Genomic DNA, 8,170 nt, shown 5'->3' with positions numbered 1-8,170 from the left:
CAACACAGCATCTGCCTTACAGGCTGTGCTCATTTATTGAGTAAAACACGATGGACATATCATACGCTACCTCAGCGATTTAAGGTTGGCGCCTACTGTACTCGACAGTATACAGCAGTGACGCACACCCGACCCGGAACCCGTTCGATCCCCCCCCCCCCCCCCCCCCCCAACACACACCATTCCTCAGCCCACGTGGCGTCGTGACGCGCGGCAGCGCACCAACGCATCAAATGGCAACTAATGGAGATAATGCAGCGCACGAAGGAGCGTCAGCAGTTCGTGGACGACAGCTGGCTGCGCCTCTCACGTGGCTGAGGTGAACAGACCGTCCTTTGGCAGTGCTTGGACGCACCCCACGGCAAGACCCCCAGGCATGGTGTGCGGCGGCTACGACGCGGCACGAATGCGGCAGACGGGGGATATTAAGGGCGTCGGTGTTCGGCACCACAACAGTCAGGGCAACAGCGGCGGAACCAGAAGAGTGATTGGAAACCAACAATTTGACCGTGTTATACATCCAGTCGCCTCGCACTGACCTACAGAAATCAGCATCAATCATGGGCCGGCCAGGAAACACATCTAACAGCCAACTGTAGGCTTGAACAATGCGTTAATGAACGAGCAACTGCAAGGGCACCAAGCGAGATACATAGTGCAAGACATCCTTGACGAGGTGATTCTAAATGGCCGGCAACGGGCGCAAATGCGAGCCCTATGTTGCCATTCAGATCATCAGTAACGAAATCATGTGGAGTAACACCAAAGACGAAACTGACAAATAAGAAGTTCGCCGCTTTCAAGTCGACTGTACAATTCGGTGCAATTTTCCCACAAACAGCATTTCTAGGACAAGTTTGAAGCGATTTTGCATACTGCCGTTCGCATGAAACAAAACACGGGAAACGTCCTCGCCGTTCGCACGCGAAAGCGTTCACAAACAAACGAATGGCAACACGGGACTCAGGTACCGCCCAAAAGGAATGCCAAACCTCGCGCAAACAGCAGCAAACCAGACAGCTCCGGTCTGCGGCTGGACATCCCTTCTTCGCCCTACCTCCCCCCCCCCCCGACATAAAACCAACGCTATAAAAGTGTGCCGGCTGGCGCGGCCGGCGGCGGCCGCTGGCGACGGCGCGGCCGGTTTGTACCAAGACGCTGGCGGGCCGAGCGGCGGCGTCACAGCCCCTGCGGCCAGTTGATCTCGTCGAACAGGTCCAGCACGCCCTCGTGCGGCTCCAGGTTGAACCAGAAGTCCTTGTCGGTGGCCGGCGGCGTCAGGTGGAACGCCGGTCCCGCTGGGGAAGATACGCCGGTCATGACGCCATCTCGCTCGCTGCTCACAGCGCCCAGATCGGCGACGGCACGAACGCGAGCCCACAACTTAGGGCCGCGCGCCGGCGCCGTTGGCTGTCGAGCCATGCTGCAGGGTTCCCCGAGCACTTCTGATCGGGAAATGGTGCGCCGTGAGCCGGGAGGGCGAGCCCCTGAGGCACGCACCTACGCTCGCTTCCGCTTTATAGCAAATATCTGAATAGATAAGTTCCAGAAATAAGAAAACGTGGTGTCGCAAGAGACAGTCAACGGCTTGGCCTTCCCACTTTTGCGACAGAAAGGACAGTCCAACAAAAGGGCGCCTCCTAAGGCAGTTTAGTCACCATCTAAGGAGATGCTTCATGACAGATCCTAAATACGATCACATCGGAAAAGGATGGCAGGATAACGACAGCGACGTCTGGTGTCGATAAAAGGAAACCAGTCCACACGGCCAAAGCCGGCACCGCCCCGCATCGCAGCAGAGGTCTGCAAACACTCACGGGACTCCGGGTCCAACGGGTGGTCGAAAGGATGCGGGGGAGAAGGAGAGATGCATTCCGGCAGAGGCCCATGCCCATCTAGAACAGACACGGTGGAGTAAGGTTCGCCGACTGCAGTCTGGGCTGGACCGACCTGGCCGACAGCAAGCGCAGGCGTTCGACAATGGTTCGCCGCAGTGCTGACGCGAGCGTCCTCTCTCGCTCGCTTCGGCGGTCAGCTAGTGAAAACGCAGCGCGCCACACAGCGACGACCGAACCTTTCAATTACGGGACCAGTCTACGCCACTGCCTGCGCCGCCTACACTCCTCGTCTTGTTCCAACGCAAACTGATCAGAGCGGGCGGGTCTTGTTGAGATCGGGTATGTGCAGCCCCGGCCGGACCAGACGGGCGGGAGACGGGAACGACGCGGCCGGCCGACACCGCAACCCAAGTCGACACATACGACCCCGACAAGACCGCTGCGGCATGTAACCAGCCCGGAGGCACAGTGCCCGCGCCATGCCGGACTCTCCCGTCACCGTGCAGCGGCGCGCCACACCACCACCACCACCACCACCCCCACAGCCCAGCGCTCGCTCCGTGCCGCTGTCCACCGTGCTCACCTGAGCGCGGCAGGGGCGGCGGCGGCAGCGGCGCGGCGCCGGCGCCGGCCGCCGGCGGCGGGCCGGGCGCGCGCGCTCCGGGCGGCGTGCACGGCCAGGCGGCGCCGGTGACGGCGGCTGGCGCCGGCGGGCCGCCCGGCTGGCCGGCTGCCGCCGCGGCCGACGCGTCGGCGGCGGCCCGGCGCGGTGAGCGGCGCAGCGCCTCCGACGGCTGTCGGCACACGGAGGCGGGCGGGGTCAACGCCAGGTCACGGGCGCGAGGCGTGGCGAGGCCGCGAAACATGGGAGCACATACTCATAAGCACGGTCGGGCTCACTCCCGCAGCCGACGAGGCAGGACAGCTGCAATGGGGGAAGAACCCCACGGGGAGACAACACCCCGCAACGAGTCAACGGCGGAGTCAACCACAGCAAGCGAGACGTTTCAAACCAGACCCGCGCCCCTGCTGTGTGACGGGGACGACGACGATGACGCCCGGCTCAGCCCACCACGCCCGCGTCAAACAGTTGAATCCGACCTGGGACCCTTGTCTGGACTCCCCGAGCACGCCTCCACCCGTCTACACACGGCCCAGTCAGCATCCGCGGACACGGCCAGCCGTCGGCTCTACGGCCGACGGCATCACGCTAGAGCGCCGTCCCGCCGCAGTGGTGGCTCCAGGACGGTGACTGGGCGCCGAACTGACCGGATGGTGCGCCGCGCCGGACGACGGCGCTGCTGTGCTGCCCATCCGGATGTCGGAAAAGTGCTCCTCCTGCGCGCAAGGCAACACAGACATTTACAACCTCCAGAGCTGCATGGAATGCTACACCGGAAGAAAGCGGTTTACGACGGACGTCAAATGGCATCACGGCAATGCGGACTCGTTCCAAGCACGATGGCACTGCTGTTATATACATACATACATACATACATACATACATATGTATATATATATATATATATATATATATATATATATATATATATATATATATATACATATACATATCACAAAATAATCAATGGAACGCACCCAACGCGAAGGCAAACATTGCCCAAATCGGCGGCGAAGTTACACTGCAATTAAGCACAGTGAATAATCCCACCTGCAAGTCAGAGTCGTAAGCCGTCACACTGCGCTCAAACATGGTAAACAATTACATTTGCAAGTAAAATCATCCTACAGCAGGCCGTTCGATCGACCCAACGCGCACCGAGCAAGCCTCGCGAAACCTTAACCACTTATAAGCCGATGCCGGCCTGACCTGCCCGTCGCCTCTGAACGGGTACTGACCTTGATCCCGGCGAGGGTCGGCGGCGGAGGCACCTGCACGGAGGTGGGGCTCGTGCCCTCCGGGTCCCGGTTCACGTACAGCACGTAGATTGGCCCCGATGACGAGCGCATGTGGATGGTGTAGCGGTCGCCGTCCATCTCGGGGTCCTGCGGGTCAGGTCAGGTCAGATCAGGTCAGTTTATCAGAACCTGGCAGGTCTTCTGCGCCGAACGCGCATTGTGCAGCCTACGCAGCCCAAACCCACGCAAACCACACACCAGTTTAAGCACGGACTGAATCACACACTCCCAGATCAACTTCACCACAAACCGTTACAAGCTCGCTCTCTGGCCTAAAATGTCCCCGCCCCTTCCCCCTTCTCCTTCGCCAGCCGTCGCGGGTTCGGGCGCGGCCGCGGGGCTCGGCCGGCGCGTGCACGCACCTTCTCCGGGGGCGGCACCTCCAGCTGCGTGCCGCTGGGCGCCTGCACCGCCAGCAGCGTGTCACCCTCGAAGCAGCCGCACAGGTCCTCGTGCCACGTGTACGCCCGCTGGTAGTTGTCCGGGTCCTCGGTGATGTTCTTGATGCTCATCAGCACGAACTGGCGGAGCGGGCGGTGGAGTGTGTGAGGGGAGGTGAGGGAAGGGGACGGTGGTAATGGTGGTCGAACACCCGGTATTTGGCACGAAAGGCCTCAGGTAGCTCCTGAGGAGATCACTGACAGGCGCACCGTCAAACAAAACGGCCACGGAAGGACGTCGACGTGGCCGTGCGCCCCATCACACCGCCCTGACTCCAGGTCGGCCGGCACGCACCAGGAGACGCTGGCGGCCGGTCGCCCCTGGAGGGCCGGATCAACAGAGCGGGGCGCCGTCACGCCCGCGCGCGCGGCGCTGCCGTTGGCTGCCGCTACCGACCGCTGCCGGCACCGCCACCGGTCGTCGTCAGCCCAGCCTCAACGGTGCCCACGGGCCGCGCCGACCGATCAACGGCGGCAGAGACATAGCAGCTGCCCATGACACGACGGGGCGGCCCACAGGGCGTGTCGTTGGACGGCACGCTCTCTCACAGCGGGAACCGTCACAGGGTCAACATAACACGCTTCCCAGTGTCATTTTTCCTAGCAGGAGCAGAGCATTGATCCCAGCAGACAGCCTTCCGACTTAAAAGACCTTGAACGCCCAAACGAGGCTTTGTCTTCGACAGCCGCGCGATGGACAGAAGCGATACTAGACGGAGCATATTATTATGGCAGAAGTGGATTGTAACCCGCCATGTAACCGTGTCGAGACCGAAACGATGTAAACTTAGACCCCAAATAGAGAAAAATCACACCACAAACAGGGATACTAAATACATGATAATGGTATGTCACGCCAGACCATCTGACTGTGCAATTATCTATGGCATGCGTCATCTCTGTGAATACGAAAATGCTCACAGCTGGTTCATACCTGCTTATGCTTGTCCAGCACGGACTCTTTGGACTCAAGCATGGCGACGTCGGCTTTCAAATATGACAGCTTTTCTTGAAGCTCCTGTGTGTTCGTTCCAGGCCCCCCTCCTCTGAAATATCATACAAATTAGATCCGAGGCTCACACACTTGTTGCATTAAAATAGCACTGTGAATGCATCATCTTTACCTAACATTATTTCATTTGTCAAATGTCGCATAACTAACCCTATCTCAATGCCACAAAGTCAAAAAGAACACATACCATTAAATTTACAATACTTAGGACGAAACATGACAATATTTCCTGGCTTCAGTTGCATAGGCATCAACCATTGGTGAATTCCAGTAGTGTCACATCATATTGAGAGGTCATAAGTCTTACTTCCAAACTATGCTGTTTTTACTTCTCTTCTCAATTAGACCGATGCCCTCGAGGACATTCGTGATGTCGTAAATACGCCTCTTCTGGTGGACTTCCAGAATATCTGCAGCCTGAAATAATGGAACAGTACACTTCAGTTGAGGGACATGACCTCACTGGGTAGTGATGTGACCACCAGAACCTCAAAGTGGGTGCCACCTTCAGAGGCAACCATAAACCCTCTGGAAAGAACACATATGGTTGGTCAATACTGTGAACAATGATGGAAAGGAGTACAAAATTTCTGAGTCACATCTATTAAAAACTTGTCAAACTTTACTGTTTACCCAGGTTCACTCATTATCAGCTTAGAATGCCTGGAAGGCTTCCAAAGCATCAAAGAACAGACCCGAAGGCATGCAAACAAATCCTGGGCTTAGACAGACCAAAAATATAAAAACAGGGCCCTTACAGAAACCCCAGACTGAAATGGTCCCCCATGGATGGACATGGAAATATGCTTGAAAATTCAATATTGCATGTGCTGGTTGTTTTCACAACTTAAGTGGGATAGGACTTGTTTGTTACTGCTGATAGAAAAAACATTTTAAGCATAACTAAACATACACAGGTTTATTCCTCCTGTTCACATGATACACAATTAGGTCTAGTGGAGAGGTAAAACAGGTTCCATCTGGATGAGTGCAATTCAAGAAAAGCTTAGTTGGTCACAGCACCTAGCTTGATTACCCCACTGTGACATGGTGGGCAGGGTTTCAAACTGCTTTAGGTCCCCTCTTTTTGCTCCCCCCCTCCCCCCCCCCCCCCCCCTCCCCTCACTGGGATGTGGCTGGTGGGCTGCAGCTGTCTGAGGCCAGGTGACACCACGGATGACAGCCCATGCCAGGCATTGTAGCACATTCAGCTTTTGCCAGTTGTTGATGCAGAATGCTATCCTTGACCCAGAATTGCATGACTAGATGGCAAGGTCAGAGCTCACACGACACACTCTGCTCAGCATGGACATTACTATGCTAGCAATTCAAGTGATCAAAAACTATTTTTTAATGCTAGATGTTTTAAATGATTTCATCAGACAGATTATTTTTTCTGTCCAAGATGAAGATGCACTAGACATGCACTGGAACTTGAGGGTTCTGACTCATGGGTAAATGGCCATGCATATTTTTAACCTAGGCATTTCTCTTATTAGAGCCAGTTCCCATGTTCTAAAAGCAGTCAGCATAATTCAGTAGGTTGGCAGAGAAGGAGGCACAGATACTTAAGCTGCTTCCCAGATATGTGGGAGGGACAGCACCACTGACATACAAAACATGACACATGGAGTGCTGAAAAAATGTAAGTTAATACAACACTTACATACATTACGCGTACCATGAACAGTACATGTTGTAATTGGAAGAGGATGATTTAGCTTGATTTCTCTATTTTTGTCTGCTATCACAACCACTGTGATGTGGCAGGGCACTGCACAATCCAGATTTCAGTTTGCCCTTACTGTAGCTTTGCCCTTGTTTACCTCACCTCAGTTTACCCTTGCTCCAACTGTAGCTTTCATCCAGGTGAGTCTGTTGCTATCTTTCTTATTTTGATACACAAAGCTAAATTAATGATTAAAAGTACCTAAGTCTTTGACTGATATCTGTTCTCTCCACAGATCCAGCCAAAACCCACCTGTTTGAGGTCCAAGATTCCATCAGCTGACTCCTGCAGCAGTGCCACAAATCTGGTGGTGAGCAAACTCAATGACTTCTCATGTCTGGCAGTGCTCAGAAGGGCAGCTGGATCTAGCTGTGACATGTCTGATGAGCTTTGAGACCTGTGAGTTGGTGACAACAAACTGCTGCATTAGGTTTTGAAAACATCATTTTTATATATGTTTCTCATAAAAAGCCTGCTTATATGCCTCCAAGCAATCTATATACAACTAATTACAAGGTCATGGATGTGAAAATGATTACCAAAGAAATTCACAGACAAGATCAAGCATTCCTACAGTCCTAGTTCATGACACAGCCTGTATTGATACATCACAGCATAGTGAAACTTTTAACACCCAAGGGCCGCACACCAATCTGAGAATACACCTATTATTGGGGATAGCTGGTGTGGCAGTAGCAGCAGCATCCTCGCATGCAAAAGAGGGAAAATCTCAGGGCCCAGAGTTTGACGTTTGGTTGCCAAGCACTTTGGCAGATAAAGAGTGAATGTTTCAATGAATTATAAAGGTGCTAGGGTACTTTCAGCAAGAATACAAAAAAGCATGTAAACATGACTTGGATGCTGTGCAATTCAGCTTGATCTGTATTTGGTGCAAGGAAGCTCTGGACTCAGTACACAGATGCCATATAAACAGCAAGAATTGTGTGTAGCGAGCAACTTTGAACAGCTGCAAAGTAGTAAAACATAAAGTATTTCAAGTTAAAGGTATGTTGAAATATACATACCATACCATAACTGGCACAGTAGCAAAACTATGCTGAAAGTTGCAGTGCCTGTACCATGAAAGCACAGGTAAACCAAGTCTGGTGCATTGCTACCATTAAATTCAGCATACAGCAACCAGTTTAGAAAATATGCATCCAGTGTCCTTGATGCCTATGCAACATCAGTATACACAAATTGGGGCAGGCTAATTGTGCTGAATTTATAA

The sequence above is a fragment of the Pollicipes pollicipes genome, unplaced genomic scaffold, assembly GCF_011947565.3.
Source record: "Pollicipes pollicipes isolate AB1234 unplaced genomic scaffold, Ppol_2.1 Scaffold_6138;HRSCAF=7277_pilon_pilon_pilon, whole genome shotgun sequence".
NCBI classification, from domain to species: domain Eukaryota; kingdom Metazoa; phylum Arthropoda; class Thecostraca; order Pollicipedomorpha; family Pollicipedidae; genus Pollicipes; species Pollicipes pollicipes.
This window is presented reverse-complemented; position numbering follows the sequence as displayed.